This window comes from Taudactylus pleione, unplaced genomic scaffold (assembly GCF_031769625.1).
Source record: "Taudactylus pleione unplaced genomic scaffold, aTauple2 ptg000393l, whole genome shotgun sequence".
In the NCBI taxonomy this organism is placed as follows: Eukaryota; Metazoa; Chordata; class Amphibia; order Anura; family Myobatrachidae; genus Taudactylus; species Taudactylus pleione.
In genome coordinates this window covers 2,719,699-2,745,734 of record NW_028284794.1, presented here as the reverse complement: position 1 = coordinate 2,745,734, position 26,036 = coordinate 2,719,699, and the positions used below count along the sequence as shown (strand labels likewise).

The 26,036-nt window shown below is 42.1% G+C and overlaps 1 pseudogene; it reads left to right on the top strand.

The window, feature by feature from the left end:
* The first annotated feature begins 7,558 nt into the window (after positions 1-7,558).
* On the top strand, positions 7,559-25,527 carry LOC148506852 (extracellular calcium-sensing receptor-like; annotated as a pseudogene).
* The last annotated feature ends 509 nt before the right edge of the window (positions 25,528-26,036 follow it).

Sequence of the window (26,036 nt, the reverse complement as noted above, 5' to 3'; positions counted from 1 at the left end):
ATGGTTTATTTTTCCACAGCACACAGAAATAGATAATATGTCAGGACAAGCAGTAAATCCAGTGAACGGGCAATAAACAGGTAGCAGTCCAGACAGAGGCAGTCCCAGTAGAGTATAATGTCCCAGAACAATTCCACAAAATAGCTAGAGACCCTCAGTCCCCACAGTAGAAACTATCACTGATCACATAGCAGTGAATAGTGTATGTCCACTCAAACGCTTCCAGGACCCCACACGTAGAAACTATCAGAGATCACACAGCAGTGATAGTCCCTGGGTACAATCAAGCATTTCCAGGACCCCATACAGTAGAAGCTAATCACAGAACACACAGCAATGAATAGCGCATAGGTCCTTGCAGAATTTAAAAAGTATAAATCCACAGAACTGGTGATGCGTTCCACTAGCACCTTGGCAGAGCGAGACCTCTTAGCCAAAGTCAGCGACTAACATGTGGAGTTGCCTTCGGTGACCTGTTTTGAAATCTTCCAATTTCCCACGATATTGTGACCACCCAGGGGGGGTTGCACCATTTCCTGATTGGTGCGAGTCCCTTATGCTGTCACTTTCTCCTACCTCCTCTGGGTATTACTTCCCTGACGAACACCTGCTGGGATGGTTCCGTTCTGTCTACCAGGTTCATGTGAAGCACAAAACAGGCAAATGGAAGGAGGAGTAAATCCTGAGCGTCCCCTGGGGAGGTGGGAATTAACTTAGAGGGTCTTTTGTTCTGGGAGGTGTCACCTTGCTCTAGTGGTTACGAATAACACAGACATATGGACCAGGCTAACATCAAGGCTTATCCAGTATTAAACATTACAATTACTTACATTATTACAGTACATAATACTCATGGTAATGGAAATGTGTATCCTGAGCATGATCACACATACACTAGGAGACGGGAAGGGGAACACAAAAGGACTAAAAAGTAAATTGATCTCTGCAAGGACTGAGATGCTGCCAGTACATTTGTAACACACATCTTATGTCCTCACAATTGTTTTTCCACTCTGCACATTTTAAAAAATACTTCTGAGATAATACAGCTACAGTACAGTAACCACTAGCTATCCCTGAGAGCCCTGGCCAGGTCATGAAGAGGAGGAACGCCAGCGTTCTTGGACACATCGGACCAAATCACAAGTACAACTATTTCAACGTCTATCGCTGTCCAATTCGGAATTAACTGAAAGGAAATTAAAAACCAAATAAACTCCTACAAAATAATGAAACAGGAAATACAGTGTCAGAATAGAAGTTGCTTTAGTAGACTAGATCCGGGGCCACTGGATACTCTATGAGATGGATTTTTATGGATATGATCCACAGCCTACAGATAAGACAAGACAGATAAGAACTCTACCTAGTGTCATGTATCATCTATCCCCGTATTAATGATTTGCAGAGTTTAACCAGCCTTTACTAAGACACCCCCATTGGTGTAGGTGGCAATCACTGCATAGAGAGACCAAACACGCTACAACAAGATCTGTAGACATGGGTGTAAGAGATCACCATAAAGGACTTGTTCATGACCAAAGGGATTCTGGTATGGTTGGGCACACACAAGTTACTTGGAGTAAACCGTGAATCATTCTACAAATGTGTTCTTTTTCCTGTGCATTACGTAATATGGAGCAATTATCCAACAATTATCAATGGACAAGTTGTGTCAACAAAGGATCTTGGACAAAGTCTGTCTTTGTCAATCAACTGTGCGCCCTAATAAAGAGATTGAAAACAGGAGACATAGATAACAGGGAAACAGGTAGCTCCTGCTAAGTGCACATATTGAACCATAACTACAAAAGAGGCCTGGAATCTGAAAATGAATGAGACAACTTGTGAGAATAACATTAAGTCTCCAATAGTTAACAAGGCTGAGGATTAGAACTCAGGAGCCAGCACTAATGTCATGTCACCCATTTGGCAGGCCCTGGTGTCATTTCCATTTCTTTTATTCTAGAAATGTGCACAGATCCCAGTATTTTGGTTTTGGCAAATCCATCCTCAAATATTATGGTTTTGGTTTTTGCATTTCTTTAATAACAGCTAAAATCATGTGACTTGGACCTGTGTTTGTTCCTATAGTATTATGAACATCAATAACATTAATTTCCAGTCATTACTAGTACATTTTGATCAATTTTGGCACCTGAAATCACAAGGGAGGGACGTACTTGAAATCAAAAGTACACAACATCAGGTCTTTAAATCCGAGATCTGACTTGCATGAACACCAAAACCCAGACTTGGTTCTACTCGGAATCCCAAAAGTAGTCTGAGTCAGGACTCGGTTCAACTCAGAATCCCAAAGTTTGGAAGAGTTTGATTTTCAGCAAAACTGAACCGCTCATCCCTACTTTATTCACACACCTTGGGGATGCTGGAAACAAGCCCCTACTGCCATTGACTCCTCCTAACCCCTATTAATCAACTCCCAGGACTCGACTTTCCTACACTGATGATTAATGAAGTTACAGTTACTAACAGACATTAAAAGTGTAATTAAAATCTTAGGAAAATGTTTTGGTTGTATTCAATTTTATTTTAGATTAAGATGGTGATTGAGGTGTCTTGATGAGTATTTTATTACATTCTTCTTTTTTTATCTTCTAATTGGTGTTTTCTCTTTTGACTATTTTTTTTTTATATAATGCATAGGGGTTTTGAAGATCCCCAGCTATTATAAAGAAACTACAATGGCTGTGATGCTACTATAGACTTCCCAGCATGCACTGGCAGCCAATAAGAGGAATAGCAAACTTGTGCATGTTGTTTTATAAGTGCCGACATGTTCTTCTAGCCAAAGGCTGCTAGAGCAAGCTGGGACATGTAGTTTCAAAATAGCTGGCAAATATTTAAGCAAAAACAGTGGGAGAATCAACCAAACAATTTTTTTTAACTTTGACAAACTTTTGAACAAGATCTGGTTGGAGGGCACAGCATCGGCGGGGTGGTTTTACGGACACAAAAGTGTCCTATATTTTGGTGTGAGCGGTTATCACTGAATTGATTCAGACCCCATTAGTAGTTTTCTATGAAGACAATCAGGATAAATAACAAAACAAAAAAGTTGCGGATTTACGCTTGTTGGTCAGATACTGGGAATCTTGCTGGAAACTTATTCCAAATGATTACAGCCACATGGAAGAAATTTCTAGAGACAGGCAATATTCAGAAACTTCTGTTACAATTATCTTTTGAAACAATTAAGTTGTTCCAGCTAATGACTCTTTGTAGATTAAGTACAATTAAAACCTCTGCCCTGGGGGTTAAACACAAGCCAATTAAAAGCGGTTCTGGACTACATATATTTTGCTTTGTAGAATGGGCTGAGCATTAGAGAGAATTTGTGACCTAACGCCTGTTACGCAGAGACCGGGACACCCTCATTACAGGTAACATCATATAGACGGTGGCCAGGAGATATTTCAGTACCTGTATGTATGAGAGTATCCAGGAAACTCAAAATAATATGAAAATAGGTGAATAGCTTCATTGCCATTTTCGACAGTATTTTCTTTTCTTCTATATAAATGACCCAAGTTTAGTGTATTTGAATTCATCATTTTCCAGGACAAATGAATAATAATAAATCAAAATAAGTCTGGAAAAGTTCGTCCAGACATATAGACAATGTAGGTCAGAACCAAAATGATTTTTCTAGGTAACATTTTAACAATGTGTTTTTAAAATATGATTTATTTATTTTTATATTTGAGCTGCATTTATATAATCAATTTTATGTAGAAATGTGCGGGTTTGGTACTCGTTTTTTTTTTTGCCACATTAGCGCAGGTTCGGATTAGTTTGGATTTATCTTATTGGCTATCCAAAACACCTGAGAGCCGGATAGCCAATAAAATAAATCTGAACTAATCCGAACTTGCGGTAATGTGGTAAAAAGAACAGGGTAAAACCGAACCCTCACATCTTTAATTTTAAGTAGTCAGTATGTTTTTTAGTAGAACAGGAGTCATTTAAATTGAGTTTAAATATTTATCTAAACTTTTAAAAAAGTGTCAAATCTCTTGTCTTTGAGTGTTTCTAACTTTTAGTAACTTAAGAAAAATATTTGTTTATGTTTATTTTATCCCCAGATGTCGCAGTGTACAGTATGTACTGTATGACAGCATTGGAAACTGCTTTGACAATGCTTTGTTACTTAGATAGTGTAAGCTAGCATTCTCTGTTATCAGCCAATTCCAAGTGACTCCATGCAATGACCCCCAATAGACGAGCAGAAGTTTAAGCCTATGTGCATAAAATTAATTCTTCCTTCATCAGAGTAACTTCTCATTAGATATATTTATTCATGACATGCTTGAAATGTTACATTTATTAATGCTGATATCAAATTTTATTACGTAATATCATTTGTATTCTATGTTCTTTGATTAATAGATACATTTAAATTAGATAAATTGCTATTTCCCCCCCCCAAAAAAATCAACATATTAATACAGTACATCCATGTGTAATCTGTAAAAATGTAATTTATAGACATACTAATACTAAAACACCTTCTCCTCTCCCTAATACGCCCTCAGCCTCCGCTCGCAGCATGGTGCTGGTGAGGTGCATTATCAGCCTCATAGCATTGGTCTCACTGGTGCAGTCCCTTCCCTGCAGCCTCCGCAGTCCCCAGCAGGAGATATTTATCCAGAATGGAGATATTCTTTTTGGGGGACTCTTTCCAGTGCACACATCTTATAAGGACCCGGGTTACTCGTTCAGAGAGAGGGACCAGCCTGTTACCTGCGACGCGTGAGTCTAAACATGAGTGAAAGTTTTAATCTTGAAAACTAATTTTGCTTTATAATAATTTAATCACAAATAATTTTGCACTATCTATCTATCTATCTATCTCATATCTATCTATCTATCTATCTATCTATCTATCTATCTATCTATCTATCTATCTATATATCACATATATATCTATCTATCTCACATCTATCTATCTATATATCACATATCTATCTATCTATCTATCTATCTATCTATCTATCTATCTATCTATCTATCTATCTGTCTGTCTGTCTGTCTATCTATCTATCTATCTATCTATCTATCTATCTATCTATCTATCTATCTGTCCCATATCTATTTATCTATCTATATATCTATCTCATCTCTCTCTCTCTCTCTCTCTATCTATCTCATATCTGTCTCTCTTTCTATCTATCTGTCTATCTCAAATCTATGTCTCTATCTATCTCATATCTATCTCTATCTTTCTCTCTAACTCTATCTCATATCTATCTCTCTATCTTTCTGTCTGTCTATCTGGTATCTATCTCTCTCTCTATTTCTCTATCTATCTCATATCTATCTCTCTATCTATGTCATTGTACTTATGTATTGAGATATGTGCATCTCAGCATGCGCCAATAATTATCTTTTTTGTTTACATTTTTTACGTTTCCATTTATATGTAAAATTTGTCCAACTCAACAACAGGCCGTGTGTAATTTGTTCATCTGCTTGCTCAAATTGCCCCACATGCTCACGACTGCCACCTACTTCAAAGATTCAACTGATACCATTTCTCAAGAAATCTCTTCTCACCAGATTCATCACCCTGCAACCACCCTCTCCTCCACTCACTAACCCACCGTCACATTTTATCTCCAGTTAGTGAAGATGATGTCTTCAAAACCCTCACTTCCCCCACAATATACCTGCTCAGTCAAGTTCCACTCTCTTCACCCCAATGCTTGAACTTGTCCCTCTGCACTGACATTTTTCCTTCTATCTTCAATGTCTTAAACCTCCCAATCTTCAAGAAACCATTTCCTGATCTACCTCTTTCTCCAGCTACTGCCCAACTCCATTGTTTCAGGCTTGAGTGGCTTGTGTACTACCAGTCTGATCCACTTCATCTCTGCTCACACTCTACTCAATCCTCTGCATTCATTGTGTTTTTGCCCTCTGCAACTCTATGTGGCTGCCCTTATCAAAGTAACCAATTACCTACTAATGGCTAAGTCAAGGAGTCTATTTTTCCTACTCATTCATCTTGGCAACTCTGTTGCTTACAATACAGTTGCCTAAACTCTTCTCCTTGACACCCTCTACTTTGCAGCACTGTTGTCTCCTTGATCACATCCTACTTCAGTGCAGCTACTACTGAAACATCTTCTTTCACTCCATAAGTCTATTGGCATTCTACAATGCTCTGTTCTTGGCCCATTGCTTGTTCTCACTTTATACTGTATCCCTTATATCAGGGAACTAATATGGTATGACTAATAGCACCTGTTTGCAGTTGACATAAAGATCTACATCTCTTTACCTGATCAGTAGACCATCAAGGTGGCAGAGTAGACTTTCTTCTGTCCAACTTCAGTTTCATCCCCTCTACACATTTGCTCTCCTTTTCTTCCTTTGAATTGCATACCATATGTCTCTTCTCTGCACTTTCACCGCCTTTGTTTTTTTTTGCTTTCCACTGATTAATCCACTCTTATCCTTGGTGATCTCCATTGACAACTCTACTGGCTCTCCTCATGACTACTTCCTGTTGTCTCTCACGTGTATCCAACTGCCATCTCTGCCATCTCCAATTGCATACCATGTCCAAAATAAAGTTCGTCTTCTTCACCCTCCTAGTGTCAGTACCCCTCCTCTAGTCTCCCTCATGGTTTAGAATATCATTATTTCCCCTGTTTCCCAAGCCAGCACCTTGATGTTATCCTTCTGTCTCTCATCAGCTACAGTCCAATATTTTCAGTTCCTAATGCTGTCTAGTTGCCCCCTACTTCATAACATTTCCAGATTAAGTATCTTTCTTACTCTTTACCAAAACCTCTATCAAGTTTCCTCACCACTAAATGTTTATCTTCATTACTGAATCCTCCTGTTATTTGTAATTATTATTATTATATACCCTAACTTTTAAAACTAATTTTCATTCTCATTGCTCTGCCTCTGTTGCCCCTCTGCCAGTCCCTCCACCTGTTCCCTGTCCTACGCAGATTCATATTCAAACTCTCTCATCTACAAGCCCTAAATCTCTCCTCTTTTCCCTACATCCAGCCTCATTCCACTACTCCTTCATGCCCACTACCAATGTCTCCTTCCTGGTCACTATTTCCCATTCTCATCTTCAAGATTCCTCTTGGGCAATTTCCAACCTCTGGAATACCATTCCATTCAAATAGACCCTCATTCAGCCTCACAGCTTTCAAACGTGGCCTTAAAAATAATTTTTGATTCTAACATACTGTTCCTCCTTCTAACTCTCCATCTTCTGCCCTCACTTACTCTGCCCTATTTTCCCTTTATGTATATCACCTCTAGATTGTAAACTTTATCTATCTATCTATCTATCTATCTATCTATCTATCTACCTAACCGTCTGTCCATCCATCCATCTATCTGTCCCTCCATCCATCTGTCCATCCATCCATCCATCTTGTATCATTATTGATTGCTAACAGTATTATACTGATATTGTATGGTATATATTTCAGAATGTCTCTTGTGTCTCCCGTCTCTCCTGAAATCTCACAGATTCAGCACTATATCCTACACCTATGTCCAAGCAATGGTTTATGCCATCAAGGAGATAAATGGCAATGAGTTTCTGCTCCCTAACATTTCCCTGGGATTCCACATTTTTGATACCTGTGCACATGTCTCTCGTGCTGTCTGGGAGACTCTTACCTGCATGACAGGAAGGGATCGTCCTACTCTGAACTACCAGTGTAATCGGAAAGTGCCCCTTACTATCATCGGTGATCCGCTGTCTCTCCTGTCTATCGCAATGGCCACTATACTGGGTGTCTACAGGTATCCCCAGGTGCATACTACATTATTGAATTACACGTCTTTCTCTATTGCTTATGGTCACACAACTAAAAAAGAACAAACCAGATAATGAATACAGGTCTGGTCATTTGTGGTATTTCACTTTCTTAGTTTAGCAGTTAACTGAAATTAGTAATTATTAATTAATATCTGTGCACACATCTTTTAGCAAAAAATGCCCATTTTCTGTGATTTGGCTAAACAATATATTTTAAGTGTGTTAATTTAATTACCATTCAATTAAGATGCCCCAAAGTGTACGCAGCACAGTGCACAGATATACGGAGAAAACAGCAACAGGGTATCAGAGCATAAATACAATATGGAAAATGCAACAGCACATGAAAGCATAAGTAGAGAAAAAATATCAATGAACACAACACAGACTGGGTGGGACAGATTATATGCGCAGGGGTTGGGCAACTTGCTGAAGCTAGCAGGGGCAGATAGAAGCAATTCTAATCAGTGCTTAGTGATTCTGAACCCAAGCTATTAGTGAGAAAACTGAGTAAGTGTCCCTGAATTGGAGAAGGAGACAATGGAGCATAGCACTGTTGACAGGGATAGTGCAAGGGAGGACCAAGAGGGCAGAGGCCCTGCCCGTAAGAGTTTACACACTCCTCCAGATACGCCAATCAGAGAATCGCTGCCCTTGACTTTCTCAGGTTACCTCAGCACTTGTGGTTAACTAAACCTGGTAACTGCCACCAGCAGAAGAATCCTGTAATGCTAAAGCATACGATGAGCTTTTGCTCTCACCTGCATATACATTTATCAATACTTAGTAAAAATAGGTAACATGAGCCATATGGGGCCTTCAAAGCTTATTTACAAAAAGTTACATGAATATAATAAAGGAATCACACAGGATTACAATTTCCATAAAAATAAAATAACAACTTGGAGTAACAAACCACTCAGACCACATTGGCTTAGGTGGTTCTGGGATGAGGCCGTCCCAATGGCAAATTGTGTAACATCTGTATCCTTCGATAGCCTCACACAGAATGAACAACAAACTAGGGTTGATTCACATATTTATGCCTAATTCTACAGGCATCCCCCTCACCCCCCTTCCAGGGGGGATTTTTACCCTTGTCAGCTCCGAGTGGATTGTCCAGCTGTCTGAAGCTTCAGGGTGCCCTGGCCACCTGAGCAGGGGTTCTTTCATTATACCTTCAGCTCTCTGTGAAGTTTGGGAACATAGGTTTAGGTGAGGGAATATACATATCTGTAGACTGAATGTCTCTCTGTATAAACAACCATTCTTTGATCTCTGACCCTAAATAGAACACAGGGCTCTTAATGACTGTTTATCAAAGGCCTGGCAAGATGTCCTGTAATTTCCACAGACATTTTCTTATATGCCATATACAATTAGACATAATTATGGCTAATGCGGGAAACAGACCTTCTTTCAATCTCTGTTACCCATCTTCAAAGGGGACTAATTCAGAGGAGTTTTGTTACTTATCCACATACAAAGGATGCTACATAAAAATTTACAATGGAAAGTTACCGTGTTTCCCCAATAATAAGACACTGTCTTATTTTTTTTTTTGGTCAAAAAAACTCTATAGGGCTTATTTTCGGGGTAGGGCTTATTTTAATTAACATTGACAGCATCATGCCCTCAGTCCTGCTTTTATCCCCATCATGCCCTCAGTCCTGCTTTACAATTCTTTACTTACCATTATTTTTTTTCCTCTTTTTTTGTTAGGGCTTATTTTCGGGGTAGGGCTTATTTTGAGCCATTTTTGAAAAGTAAGGTTAGGGCTTATTTTCGGGGTAGGTCTTATTATCGGGGAAACACGGTACATGTTTATACGAACACAATATCATGTGTAGTTATACTCATGCTGATGCGAAATCAGCTTTTTCACTACACCTTCCCCTTTAAGTTCAGCATGGGAGTAGTGACACATCATGCCGCAGTCTCCTATGCTGTATTATGACAGCTGTCATTACAATGCCAGGATGGGCTGATCTAACAGTTTATCCATCCTGGGCAAGGGATAGTCTTCTGTAGCCCACCCAGAACCTGGTGCCTTCGTCTCTCTGTTTTGTCTCCACAGGACTGAGGCTCACCGCTTCCCTTGATATAGCACCCAAGAACAGACATTGTCCCTGTCTAGTTTTCTGGGACTTATACCAGGATGGAGAGCATGTCCAGATACCATATTTTTAAAAATGTGGTCATCACTCTGTTGGGTTGCAGACTCAGGTGATGGGGGTTTCCAAAGTGCAGGCTGAGACTCAGAAACACCCTAGTATTACCTTCATGCCCTTGTCTAGCAGCTCCAGGGGGCTGGACAAGTCTCTTCCCTCAAACCATCTCAGCACAAGACATCAAGCTGCTGTTTCTGATACTCCAGAAATCCTAAATGCCCCATCAGACACATATGGGGACATAGCTTGTTGACCATAAGGTTAGACATTATGTCTTGGGGTCCAGACTCCTCTGTCCAAATTTTTAGACTAGCAATCTCTACACCATCAAGAGTAGATTCTAGAACATGACTTACCATACCAGGCCCCACATTGCCCTCGGTAACCCGTCTAATGAGCTCCACTCTGAGGGGCAAGGATGCTACCTGCAGTGTGTCAGTTGCCACAAATTTTGGTACACCCGTGGCTGCTAACAAACTCCTTTTCATTCCTCTAGGGATGGCTGCAACACAGGTAAGAGAAGGTTCTGTATTATCACATACAGTGGGACATACGGCAACATCCTTTTCACACCCAATCCTATCCTGTCCCTGTGCTATGTTGGAAACAGACCTCTCCCTGTACAAATAATCTTCCTTATAGTACAGCTTGTCATGGACGGCTGCACTGAGAAGCTGATCAGTTTGTATGCTTTCCATCTGAAGGCTAAGCTTTCCATTGAGGGTTCCAGAGGTGGGTGGAGATCTGCTGTTGTGTGTGTGAGTGAGTTTATGGCAAGATAGGGGGGTCAGTTGGGAATCTGCAAAGTCACACAGGTCTCCCTCACAAGCCTTTTGAAACTGTGTGACTACAGTTGCCACTGACGCCTACCTCAGCATCACATCACCTGAGTCCTGGCTCATAATCTGACTACCTGTCTCTGATACATTTTCCCCAGCACAAGCATTGCCACCGATACAACAGACATTCACTGAATTATTTGCTAGATCAGAGGAAAGTTCTGTACAGCATAGTGGTTTCAACAGGCCATTTCTCAGCATAGACCCATTATCATCCCCATTAGCATCTTTACCCATGCATGGACAAGCATCCAATGGTACCCGAGGAGAAGTAGTGTTAGCCGACAACATGGTAAAAGGACATTCATCTTGAACATTCAAAGACTTCCAAAAGACCTGTCCCCAGTAAAACATTAGTAGGCAAATGCCTCACCTCCCTAATGCCTCGCCCTGCTTCCAAGTCCAGATGCTCTCCAAGCAGGGGAAAAACAGTTTTACCTTCTAACCCAGTACCCTCACTACATATGCCACTATTAGGGGTTTCTACATCATTCCAAACTATATCCGGTTCCTTGCATAAGTCCACATAATTGTGAGTGTAACATAGTTCAACAGACTTAGAGATAGCAGGCACACAGTGTAACATCAATTGTCCAAAGTCCGTCCTCTGCTCTGCTTGAAATGCTACACTCCCTAATGCACTCTCAGTGGGTGGGTGTTGTCCCTGTGTGGATTCATGTCACAAGGGGGTCAGGGGGCAGAGATGCTGCAGCGTATCTCAGCTCTTACCCGGACTGTGCTTTCTGAGAGCATGTAGTGACAGCACACACACATATGGCACCATCCTCAGTAGACATATGATTAACACATACAGCCTCCCTTTGGTCACTCCTACACATAGGCATATTTTCCCCAACAGTGTTGCATGCATTGGCAGAGTTACTGGCTACAGTGGCACAAGACAATACAGTATCAGAATTAACCACATTAACCCGACCTGCTGCATTGTCCTTGGGTACCTGCAAATCAACACAAGCATTTTCATCATTACATGGCATCATTGCACCGTCTTACACATAGAAATTGGTACTTTATTGGGATCACTTGCCACCTGGGGAGGAATGAGGTTAGTGGGCAACATTGTATTAGATACATCAGGTTCTGTTGCCTAGGTAGCTCTCAAACGACCTAGGTCAGTCCCATTAACACATTTGTGGGTAAATGGGGCAACACACCCACCTCCAGGCAACCTCTGCCCATCCCCCAGTCCAGGTATACCTGGGCCATGGCTACTTCAGAGTCGATTCCCACAACACAGCGTACGGCAATTGTCTTTCCGGGAATAAAGTACTCTGGATCCACTAATGTGGGATGCACTAATGTCAAATCTTCTCTGGTGTCACGTAGCCCCACAGTTACCTGCTTTCCTATGACCATGGCCTGAAGATTCTCACTGGCGCCCTCCTGGGACCCTCATGCATACAAAACGGCATGCAAAGGTTTCGCTGGTGAGGCCCCTGCAGGAGAGGGTGTCATCTTCTTCTTTACCAGACAACTAGCACGGAGGTGCCCAGCATCATCACATAAAAAACACTGGCAGCCCGTGGCCCAAACCGGTTTCCCCTCCACCCGCTTTACTGGTGCTGAAACAGGAGTCACAGCTGCAGTGGAAGGCAATGGGACAGCTCCTCCTGGTCACTTCTCTTTCCAGGCGGGTTGCCTGATGATTCCCCAGCTTATCTTTGCTGTGGTGGTCTGGGTAGTAGCGTACTTTTGTCATCTTGGGTTTGCGATCCAGGACTCACTCCTTGACTTGTGCTGGGCACATGGAGATGAATTGCTCCTGCAGAATGAGGTCCTTTAATGCCTTAAAGTCTGTCACCTGCACTCCATCCAGCCATTGCTGCAGAAAGGTTGATAGCTTTGCGGACAGTCCTGAATAAGTATCAGAGGCACTGTGTGTTAGACCTCTGAACTTCTGCCTGTAAGCTTCCAGGGTAAAGTTAAATCATGCCAACAACACCTTTTTGATTTCAGCATAATTCCCAACCATCTCCCGTGAAAGGTCGGTGAATGCATCCAGCACTCGCCCTCTTAGGCCAGATCCGTGTCGAATTGAAATTGATGGCAAGTCTTTTCAAAAGTTCTGAAAAAGGTGTCCACTACACCATTCTATTCCATTACCGGAAATTGAACTCGATGTGGCCAATGGGTATTCACGTCACTGGCCACAGGCTGGTGGGCGTTTAGCTAACTCCAACTGGAGCCTGCGATCAGCCTCCTTTTCCTCTTGGTCCAGAGCCGTTTTATGCTCCACAGCCTCCAGGTCCATGGCAGCTTATGCTCTGCAGCCTCCAGGTCCATGGCAGCTTTATGCTCTGCAGCCTCCAGGTCCATGGCAGCTTTACACTCTGCAGCCTCCAGGTCCATGGCAGCTCTGCTTTCAGCAGCATTTCTTGCCATGGCAGCCACTTCCAGTTCCATAGCTGACTTACGCTCTGCAGCCTCTCTGGCCTCCTTAGCATTGAACTGCTCCATAAGTTGCAGTACCATAGCTGGGTTGGGCTCTTTCACATACTTAAGGGCCGACTGCAGATATAAATCCAAGGCAGAGGTCCCACTGGAGTTATTAGAGGAGTCCGATCTATGATGAGTGGGCCCCGTAATGTCCAGTGCCATCTGTTCCTCAGCAACAGACATGGGATCCTTCTGATCCCCACCAGGTCCCTGCTGTGGGTCTGATCATCTGTTGCCTGGTTTGGTGCTCACTGGGCAGACCCTTCTGTCTGCACCACACCTCAAGCTCTTCCTTCTTGAGGTCTTTGTATTTTACAGCCTTTGTTAGCTAAAATAAAAATAAGAGAACAGGGGTGGGGAATCAGAAATTGATTTCACAGTGTGACCTTTTATGAATATAAGCTTTGAGTTCTGACATCTGGTGAAATTGGGTTCCTCTCTCAGAGTACACTGTCCTTAACTTCAGTTTTTATAAAAAAAACAATTATTATCCCACCACTGCCACCAATTGTCATTGTCCTGCATAGCTGACCCTCCAGATACGCCAATCTGAGAATCGCTGCCCGTGACTTTTATAGGTTACCCCTGCACGGGTGGATAACTAAACCTGGTAACTGCCACCAGCAGAAGAAAACTGTAATGCTAAAGCATAAGGTGAGCTTCTGCTCTCACCTGCATACACAATTATCAATACTTAGTAAAAATAGGTGACATGAGCCATATGAGGCCTTGGGTCATAAAAACACAGATCCAGAACTAGAATTAATGTTTCATTCAAGAATATCTTCAAAGCTTATTTACAAAAAGTTACAAAGAATATAATAATGTTAAAGAGAATCACACAGGACTACAATTTCCTGAAAAATAAAAAATAAAATAACAAATTGGAGAAACAAACTACTCAGGCCACGTTGACTTAGGTGGTTCTGGGATGAGGCCGTCCCCATGGCAAAGTCTGGAACATCTGCATCCTTTGATAGCCTCACAGAGAATGAATGACAAACTAGGGTTGATTCACATATTTATGCCAACTTCTACAGGCATACCCCTCACCCACCTCCCTGGGGTGATTTTAACCCTTGTCAGCTCTGAGTGGATTGTCCAGCTGTCTGAAGCTTCAGGGTTTCCCGGCCTCCTGAGCAGGGGTTCTTTCATTATACTTTCATCTCTCTGTTAAGTTTGGGAACATAGACTTAAGACAATAAACGTGCCCACTGATTAGATGAGGGAATATACACATCTGTAGACTAAATGTCTCTCTGTATAAACAACCATTCTTTGATCTCTGTCCCTAAACAGAACATAGCTCTTACTGACTGTTTATCAAGGGCCTGGCCAGATGTCCTGTAATTTCCATAGACATTTTTCTTATACTATATGCCATATACAATTGGACATAATTATGGCTAATGCAGGAAACAGACCTTCTTACAACCTCTGTTGCCCAATGGACTAATTCAGAGGAGTTTTGTCACCTATCAACATACAAAGGATGCTACATACCAATTTACAAGGGAAAGTTACATGTTTATACCAACACAATATCATGTGGAGTTATGCCCATGCTGATGCGAAATCAGCTTTTCCACTACAAACTTGTTATGCCTTTTTACAATTACCCATTATATCTGTCAATCTGTCTTTCATATGCACCTACAAAAAGAGGCTTAGTCCACTTTTGTGACATTGCTCATTCTAAAAATGTATTGGAGCAAATAGCTGTCCAATTCAGAACATACCTCTAGGAACTAAATTTTCCAAACAGTCCTTTAAGGCAAAGCTGTATCCAGGGAAGAGAACATGACATGGGCCAGTGCTGTTTTACCCATGTAAGGGCTCAATAATGTCAACCAAATGTCTACATTCAATGTATTGAGCGGCTCTTTAAACCAGTGCTGCACCCACTGACTGGACTATCACTGTATGATTGGGGCACTTATCTTTAGCGGATCCTGTCTTACCATTGCCAAGAGAAAAAGAGTTTTGAATTGCAGAACAAAGTTATTGAAAAGTTTTTAGGCATAAAATGAAAGTAACTTATGAAACAAGTATATTCTAATCTATTTTTGTGACTGTAAATCATATTTCCTACTCTTCAAGAATGCCTGGGGAACTCATGAAATTTGGAGAGTTCATCTGGATAGCTGCTAGTGTAGACCAGCCCCAGGATCCCACCCGATTTACTATTTACCACAAATCACATAATTAATAGAGATGTTCGGTTCCACGACGAATCGAGTCCCAGCTTGGATCACTTTTAGAGTTCGGAGTAGAACTGAGTCCCGGCTCGGGTCTACTGTAAGTTCGGAACTTGGACTGGTTTTAGATTGCATGTAAACAGGTCTAAATTACATGATGTTAGCTATTTTTATCAATTTTAATGCAATCCAAAGCCAAATCTGAACCAAAATGCTTGAGGTTGGTATTGCCATAGCCAAAACCATATAATTTGAGGGTGATTTTCCCAAAACCAAAACACAGGGGTCCAGGCACATCTCTAATAATTAATGGCCCATGTACCCTATGCACAAATGATGGCACGAATCATGTCATCATGTCATCCCCTACAGTTGCCCCTTGTACCTCCTCCTCCAGCATCTCCTTTAGGGAAGTCCAAAAAGTAGGCAAATATGCCATAAAAATATTTAAAAATATATTTTTAGTTTAATCAATCATGGGACCATTTGTAAATTGTTTTGCCATAAAAATAAAGCTATCGTTCAATACCACAAATATTCTCATCTTAGCTATGTCTATTTATTAAGGACTCATTATAGGCAATTAGTTTGAACGGGCATAATAGACATTATGAAATGTATTTTGTGTATATTCTTTTGAACTCTAGATTAAAGCAATAGCCACTGCTAGTTTTGTAATATAATTTGACTGCTTGCTGTACAGCCAATATATTATAAGGTCCTTGCTTTGCTGATATAAATTTACAATTAATGTTTGCAGTTTTGCTTTACCACGCTTCCACATTTTCTTAGATCTCATTTTTTCCTCATGTATCTCTGGGCCAGTATTCTGCTTGGTTTGCACAATTTCCATTACATTCTATACTGACTTCTCATAAAAAATTATCATAAGGATTATTTTGCATTTCTGGGTCTGGCAAAGAGTTGAACGAAAATCAGGTATATGTAGTTTCCCAAAAAATGCATCTATGCAATCTAGTTGTATGCATCTCACTTTGTGTCCAACCCCCTACACTGTATGTGTGCTTCATTCACTGCTAGTAATTATCCTGCACTTAGTCACACCCTATACTTAAATTTGTTGATACACCTTTGCTGACCTTTGCCTTTGTGGGAATGCTCCATACAGTCCAGTTCCACCTCTTCAGTCATGGGGGAAGCGATTGAGATTCATATAACTCAGCATTGCCCTATCTTACATCCACTAAGTTTTAAGACTCACTCTGCAAACAAGGCAAATCGGTGAATATTCAACTCATCCACCCCTCTGTGTTCCTTTTTGTGCCAAATTTCCCTTTATCTGAGCATTTCCTTTTGTTTCACTTACTATACCCTACATTTCTTTCTTCTATTCAAACTAGTGTTTGCCTATTTCATTGTAGGTCAGTTATGCCGCCTCTGTAGCCTCGCTGAGTAATCGCCTCTTATACCCATCATTCTTCCGCACTGCTCCTAGTGACGATAAACAGTCTCGGGCCTTAGCTAAGCTGGTCTTCACCATGGGCTGGAAATGGGTTGGATTGCTTTCACTCAACAATGATTATGGCATCCTGGGCTCCCAGATCCTCAAAGAAGAACTCCAGAACATCGGGGTGTGCATTGCTTACCATGAGACTTTTGGTCAAGGGACCTCTTTGAAGAAAATTCAGTCTATAGCCAACATTATTGTTCAATCATCAGCCAAGGTTGTCATAGTGTTCTCTAGGGATCCACAAATCAACCAGTTAATAGAGCTGTTCTTAGAGAGAAAGGATGTGGAACGAATATGGCTGTCCAGTAATGGGTGGTCAACCTCTCCATTGCTCTCCATCACAAGGTTTAGTCATACAATGGTTGGAACACTGGGCTTTTCATTGCACGAAGTGGAAATGCCGGGGTTTAAAGAATTTCTAATGGGTATCCATCCATCCACTTCACCCCCTCAGGACATCTTCATAAACACCTTCTGGGAGATTATTATTGGCTGCAGCTGGACGAATGCGAGTGCTGACCGAGGGAACAAAATGGTGTGGTGCACAGGAGAGGAGAAGTTGGAAGGATTCATTACCAAAAAATATGACAATAATCACTTGGATCTCAGGGTTCAGTATTTAATATATAATGCGGTGTATGCTGTGGCTAATGCCCTCCATAACCTAATATTCTCTTGTGCATTCCACCAGGAGGTCACCATACCTGGAAAATGCGTGGACCTCACCAACATCAAGCCATGGCAGGTAATACATTTCCTTTCCAATCCACCTATCAGGAGCGATGTCAGTAATGGATGAGAATCATGTCCCTGTTAGATAATGCTTACATGTAACTAGATACAGTAGCTTTGTTCCTTACAAACTTCTAAAGGAGTATTTCACCAAAATGAATGCAATTCTATTGCATTTTCTAATTTCTCAATATGTTTTGGCTCTGCAAGATTTCTAAGTAGATGTTGGTTTGGGTAATAGTCCGGGTGGTGCCAGCTGATATGGAAATACATTTGGGAACTGTGAAAAAAACAAAAACAAATCTACAGGTGAAGTTAGGTTTATTGACTGACCGTGGATATCTTGAACAGCTATTTTTGTAATAATTTGTTAAGCTAGACTCTTTCTATTACCTTATATTTGTAATCCACCAGAAATTGTCCTCAGCGCTCTACATAGGGGAGAATTTAGAGCACACTTAACAATATTAAACAATATTGAACAATGCATAGTCAACAACCAGCCAATAATACATAATTATACAATACAAAATTATATAATGACCAGTCAACAGCAAATTGGCAGATTGCAGATACATACAACAGAATTGCAGATCCAGCTTTTGACAAGGCAGCCACCATCAGGGATACGGTAGGTAGCACCCTTGTGAGGTAGGCTGGGTGCATACTGCATATTGCATTTGTATGTGTGACTCCAGCCCACCCCCACCTACACCTCCTGTGTTCTCCTCCTCCCCCAGGCAGACTTACTGCATTGCATACATGGTGTGCCAGGATTTGTACAGAAACATACTAATTGAGTGCTATGGGCCAAGGCTCCACGTTAAATTTCGACAGGGCATGGGTCATAGTAGAGATGAAGGGGGATTGGGTCAGTTGACTGGCTGTTTCATTTGTATTTGCCAAATATATAAAAAGCAATGAAGCTCATCACATTGCTGGTCCTGATAGTATGGTCAAAAACAGGGCCGGTTCTAGGGGTGTTTAACCAGTGCGGTCGCACAGGGGCACCACCCATAGATGTCGCACCCCTCTCCAGGATCCAGATTTCAGTGGGACAGTACTGTCCCATTGTGCCACCCGTGGGCCGAAGTGGACCGTGGGTGGTTGGGGACCCCCGCAGCCGCAGCCGTGCGGAGGTGCCGGATCCCGGAGTCTGAATGGACACTGCGCGCATGCACGCGGCATCCATTCAGTGACGGGAGAGGGCTTGGGGAAGCCCAGCTAGTGAGGCTCCCCCCCAGCCTGACATTGTTTGGTGGCGTGCCATGCGGGCACGCCTCCAAATAACGTCACTGAGGAGGCGTGACCTATGGTAATTAGACCATGCCCTCATTTTCGGCCGCACTTCAGAGAGCCGGCACAGGGTGCTCCGACCCCTGGAGCCGGCCCTGGTCATAAATCACATGCATCGGTATAGAGTCCCAATTTGAGGGCTCTGGGCCTGATTCAGAAACGGGCGCTAATGCGATTGCAGCTGCAAAATTATGCTAATGCATGCCAAAGCACACTGCTGCCTTCTCACATGCCCACCACAGCACTTATCTGCGTAAATATCTGTAACATCGACGCACATCGAGCGGCCATCTGACCTTTACAGCAGGTATTACTGGCCGCAGCCTTGGCAGCTCTCCTGACACGCAGAGCTGTGCAGAAGATCGCATGGGCTAAGTTATTCATGTCCATGGAACGGCGTTCAGACTGTCAGACAGGCCTGCGTTTTTCCGACCACTCCCCATTACCACCCCCAAACTATTGACAGCCTGTCACTCACTTTGCGATGGGTTCCTCTGTGCGTCCGTAATCGCAGTGCGACAGCTGTGCACGAGCAGTGTGGCTTATACCCATGCCTGATGGTAAACAATCGCTCGATTCGCATGTGTATTCGCCATTGCTTCCATCTCTGAATCAGGCCCTCTGTCCTGCTACTGGGCAACTAGGGAAGTCTGTCCATTCTCTACTGTATAGCACTAACCTGCCACCGGTATGTCTGGCAGCTGAATGCCGATTGTAGCGCTATGCAAACCCTGGATCCCAAACATGGTTGCACCCCCTGTCCCGAGATGCTCACCTCTAATGTTGGGAGGAATGGAATGGTCCTAACCCTAAACAGTGAGGCCTGTATGGGATCAGGAGCTGCTAACGAGTGCTGTCTTAGTACTCTCTGCATTTTGTTCAGGTTCCGTTGGATAACTTTGCTCCAGTTTAAAACACATAAATATATGAAGCAATATGGGACTCTCATTGTTTAGCATTTATGAACCATCCTGTTAGCGGAACATGTGGCAAACGCTTTATCTTGAATTGATATTTTATATAAAAATAACATGTACTCATTTACTGGATGTTAGCAGTGTACTGAGGGATTTGCTACATAACCCTTTCCTTTCAACCGGAATCGGTATGTAATGCCACCAGATGTGTTCCCGGCGGACGTAATACCGTCACCGGAAGCCCAAACAGTGGAGATCCCGACTGGGGCTGGTAAATACCCTAATTCTCCCCCCTTTCCCCCCTTTCCCCCCCTAACCCTCCCTTAGTGGTGCCTAACCCTAATCATCCCCTGGTGGTGCCTAACCCTAAGTTGGGGGGACTAACCCTAAACCCCCCTTCCCGCACCCTAAACCTAACCCTCCCAGGGAGGTACCTATCCCTAACCTTCCCTGGTGGTGCCTAACACTAACCTCCCCCTTTTGGTGCATAACCCTAACCCCCCCTTCCTGCACTCTAAATCTAACCCCCCCAGGGGGATGCCTAACCCTAACCTCCCCTAGTGGTGCCTAACCCTAACCCCCCCTTCTTGCACCCTAAACCTAACCCTCCCAGTGGGGTGCCTAACCCTGACCTCCCCCTTTTGGTGCATAACCCTAACCCCCCATTCACGCACTCTAAACCTAAACCCCCCAGGGGGGTGCCTAACCCTAACCTCCCCTGGTGGTGCCTAACCCTAAACTCCCCCCAGTGGTGCCTAACCCCCCTTCCCGCCCCCTAGACCGAACCCTCCCGCGGGGTTGCTGAACCCTGACCTCCCCCCAGTGGTGCCTAACCCGCGTGGGGGAGGGTTAGCGTTAGGGTTCCCGGGGGGGGACTTAGTGTTAGGCACCTCCCCGGGAGGTTAGGTTTAGGCTAGGGGAAGGGAGGGTTAGAGTTAGGCACCCCCCTGGAGGTTAGGGTTAAGTTAGGGGGAGGGAGGGTTAGGGTTAGGCACCCCGGGGGAGGAGGTTAGGGTTAGGCACCCCTCGGGGGACTTAGGTTTAGGTGGCGGGGAAGAGGGGGTTAGGTTTAGGCACTTAGAGGGGGGTTAGGGTTACGCACTTGGGAGGGGGGGGTTAGGGTTAGACACCCCTAAGGGAGGATTAAGTATAGGGGGGGAATTAGGTTAGTTAATACTTACATTAGGATGATCGGGATTTCCTCCGCTGTCGGGTAGCCTCTGTCGGGATTTGAACCATGCGGCCAGCGGTAAATCATACCGATTCCCATGTAGGACAGCCTAGACACCCAACATCTAGGCGTATATTTACTAAAGTGCAAATTTTTATAAGTGTAGATGTTGCCCATAGCAACCAATCAGATTCCACGTATCATTTATCTAGCACTTTCTAGAAGATAATAGCTAGAATCCACTTCTAAAAACCTGCACTTTAGTAAATATTCCCAACTATGCAAATGTAACATGAGGAGGACACAGAGAGATTTCTTCTGGTTTCAACAAATATAGTTTTATGTTGCTGGAAGAATTAAACTACATATTAAAAAAAGCAGGTGTTCTATAGGAAATGTTATACAAATTAAGCAATTAAATCAAGAAGTGAGAATTGTAAACTGAAATATATTGGGGACATTGCTAAATAGATTAGTTTTGTATTTGGTTGAGATTAATAAATGCATTTGTAGCGGGTAAAATCAATCTTTCTTTGATTTTGTCTGATTGGTATGGTGGGGCATAAAGGCGTCATAGTCAGCAGATACAGTATATGTGGTGCAGGATGTGGTTGGGGAGCACTGTCTGGGGCAGGATAGTGTCTCAACCCAAGGGGGAGCTAGTGAGTGGTAGTGGCACTAGCGCTAACACTGGCTGCCGCACGTGTCTGGTGCTCACCTATCAGTGCAGCTGGCGTATGTGTGCATTTGTTGTCACCTTTCCCTCTTCAGCCCCTTTTACCATTTATTTGAAATAATTTGTGACACAATTTTCACCAAATACAAGTCTTAAGGGGTTATTAGGAAAATTGTAAGACATTATTGCAAATTTAAAAAAAAATCCTCAACTTATAGTCAGAAAACCAATGCATTTTTTATTATGGCTATTATAAATTCCTCAGGCAAAACCTCTGCAAATCAGCAGCTATGAAAACCCCAAAAACTTCAACAAAGAACCCAATTTGTGTTTTACCACTTATGACCAGCAGATGGCCATGTAGAGACAAAATTACATTTAAAATCGGGGTGGCGAGAATTGCATCATCATGCCACACCCACTGATTCTCAATGGCGTGACTTGCCTTACTGCATATGAGTTATCAAAGGCTTTCGCCGTTGCGCAATTCATATTACGTCACCATGCGTGGGCCATGATTTTGTAGATAGAGTAATTGTGCCTTAATGAGCAGCCATACTGTATCTCCTGTCATGGAGGTTTGCTGAAAATTGCAGTAGAGTTGGCATGTATGATTTAGATGCAATATTCTCACTGAACTACAGTAACCAACCAGCATTAAGCTTTTATCCGTCTAGTTCAAATTGGACAATGACAATTAAAGCAAGTGCCTGATTTCCCAAGTAATTATTTTGCACTTTAATGCAAAATTAACAAAGGAGCCATATTGGCGATGATCTACAAAGAGCCATATGTTGTTACCTCATATAACTGCGTAACTATTAGGTGAGTCAAGGTGAGATTGCAACTATTTTTTGTTTAGAGGGTAGGGGGACAGGGGAAATTTACACACAACTCCTCCCCAAGTTCTGTCTTAAAACATGTTTGATGATGGCTGGATAGATCATGGAGGATTACTATATACTGTACCTTTTATCCATCTCTTTTTGTGCCTAAATCACTATAACAATGTTTAGTTTGGCCAAAGAAAGACTTTATACTGTATCTCTGTATTGTCTTATGGAATAGGGTGAATTCCCCCTATGCTTTTCTCCATATCTTAGTGGTGGGACGTGAGAAATATGACAATATACAACTTATTCATTGTTCTTGTAGATCTTTCACCATCTGAAGAGCGTCTACTTCAAAAATCGGATGGGAGAAGAAATGTACTTTGATTCCAATGGAAACCCACCGACTGACTATGATCTTCTGAACTGGCAGCGGAACTCAGATGGCACCATTGCATTTGTGTAGGTCGGACGCTACAAAATACTTGAGCACCAAGAGAATGAGTTGAACATCAATATCACTGCCATCAAGTGGATCACTGGAGTCCAAGAGGTATGATGTCCCTCAGATGCAGAGAAATATAAAACATGGAGGACAATTTAGCCTCTGACCTCAGAACATGGTAGATGATGACTGATAAATGATAGATCTGATTTCCATTTCCAGATCCCTATCTCCGTGTGTAGTAACAGCTGCTCGCCTGGATTTCGGAAGGCTTCTCTGAAGGGACAACCCATTTGTTGTTTTGGCTGCATTCCATGTTCAGAGGGGGAAATTTCCAACCAAATAGGTATATCTACTGATTTTTCATGTTTACCCCATTTTCTAATGGGTCACTTTTTTGTGCTCCCACCTCATCTCCCACTGATCTAGAGCTTGACGAACCCAACTTCTACCTCATTCATATCTTCTATCAAAACGAAAAAGATGCAAAATAAGAACATTCTGCAACTTGTGCAAGTAAATAAAATGTAGTTTGTGGCTGATCCCAAGGTGCGACCCATCCTCTGTGTAACTCCTAGATATATTGGTATATTTTGTGGGTTTAACTTCAAAACATAAAATTACACTTATAATAAGTGCAAAATGTACTGTTCTTGGCACTATTAGTTCTGCGATAAATTACGAACGAAACCTGCTTAGAAGAAAGGAGGTGGCTTGCAGAAGCCACCACTAGCCTTAGGATATGTTGCCTTTCCTTAAATCTAGATATTTTGACTTTTTCTTTCATTTGCACCTTCCTGAATGTAACAGAAATGTTTCTTGAAAGACATAAAACGGCATTTTCCCTGTACACACACAAGAGAAAAATGTTGGCCAACACCAATGTCTGTGGCCTTATTTGTACATATAATGGTAAGAGGATCCTCTTTGTTCCTTGATTCTAGTATCCACAAAGGTCTCCATGTGAGCCTTTAGATTTGTTTTTCAAGTGCAGAATATATAAAAAATTTCAGTTAGGCATCTATTACTCAGTAAGACTTCAAATAGCTGTATTTCACAGGTGTGATCATTATATTCAACATTTATTTTTAGAGTGCCACAGATTTTGCCACATACATTCTTATAGGTGTGAAATACATAAAAATCATATGACTATAATGGACATGGTATATGACATGATATGGTATATGATAGGTATAAGCATAGTAACCTTTAAAATAAATAGCACATGAGCAAGCAATTACAGCTACTGTAGTAGAATAGAAATACAAGTATGAATTATATACATGTGTGTGAACAAACAGCAGAAGATCCTGCAGAAGATATGGCATCAGGGCCATACAAGCAGAAGATACAGTACAGCATAAGATATGATATTAGGGCTTTACAAGGTAGGCAGGACAAGACACATAAGATAGAATGGACACTGCCTGTGACAGTTTACAACTGAGATGGGTGTTGGCTCTGCTATTTTTAAGGTTGAACCTGGTGAAACATAAGGACCTCTTCTGATAAGTATTTTTACAGTAGGCTACCTGTAGCTTGAATAAAATGAACTCTGAGCAATATCTATTTTGTCTTCCAGATTCCAGCAACTGTGTTCTATGTAGCCCCGACACATGGCCCAATGAAAATAAAACAAAGTGCATCCCTAAGGCCATAGAGTTCCTGTCCTACTGGGAACCCCTTGGAATAACCTTGACTTCTACCTCTATCTTCTGCTTCTTCACCACAACAAGTATCTTGTGTGTCTTTGTAAAGTACAAAGACACAGCCATTGTCAAAGCCAATAATAGTGATCTCACCTATTTACTCCTTGCCTCACTAGGTTTAAGTTTCCTCTGCTCTCTACTTTTCATTGGAGAACCTCAAAAATTCACCTGTCTCTTCCGTCAAGGAGCTTTTGGAGTTATCTTTGTTCTTTGCATTTCGTGCATCTTTGCTAAAACTCTTATGGTTGTCATAGCTTTCCGGGCAACGAAACCAGGAAGCAACATGAGAAAATGGCTGGGACCAAAGGTTCCAGCTTTGAATGTCTCCATCTGCACCTTCATCCAGTTTTTTATTTCTGTCTACTGGATTCTATCCTGCCTTCCATTCCCAGAGAAGAACAACAAGATAATGCCTGGTGTCATCATCTATCAATGCAATGAATGCTCAGCCACCCTGCTCTGGTGGATGCTGGGATACATGGCCTTTCTAGCCTGTGTCAGTTTCCTTGTTGCGTTCCTGGCCAGGAACTTGCCAGACAGCTTCAACGAGGCCAAGTGGATCACCTTCTCCATGTTGATCTTCTTGAGTGTCTGGATCTCCTTCGTCCCCGCTTATCTCAGCACTCGGGGCAAGTTAATGGTGGCTGTCGAGGTGTTTGGAATAATTTCTTCTAGTGCTGGAATCCTAAGTTCTTTTTTCTTTCCTAAGTGCTATATTATATTATTTAGAGCTGATCTCAACACTCGTGAGAACCTCCTGGGCAAAGTGAACACCCAGAAATCTCATATCTAGGTAATGCAGACTCTTGAAAAACAAGTATAAATTGCATTGGAGATACAGGATAGAGTGTAGGAGCTCCATATACATAATTAGTGGAAATGGCCATGGAAAATAAATTAATGAGTATAAGTTAATTCATATCTCAGGGGTTATATATATTTTTTGCACTGTGCCTTTAAAAATATTATATTGTAGCTGTTCATGTAGATGTGTACTATGATTATGAAGGTTCACCTGCTGCCTAGACATAGGACAAGCATCCATTTTATAGACTAAATAGTAATGTACATGACAATGCAACTAAACAACTTTACTAAGAACTAGGGACAACAGTGAAGCATGAAGCATTTTACTAGGTCTTAGTAAACTAATAGGTTGTGGTCCCACAAATTTTGGTTCTTTCTAGGTGGATATTTTGTAGCACAAATCAAAACCTGCATCAGAAGGTCAAAAGGTCCTTTACAAAAGTGGAAAAATTCACAATTAACGCTGCTTTGTGATGTCACAAACCTACTTTTGAG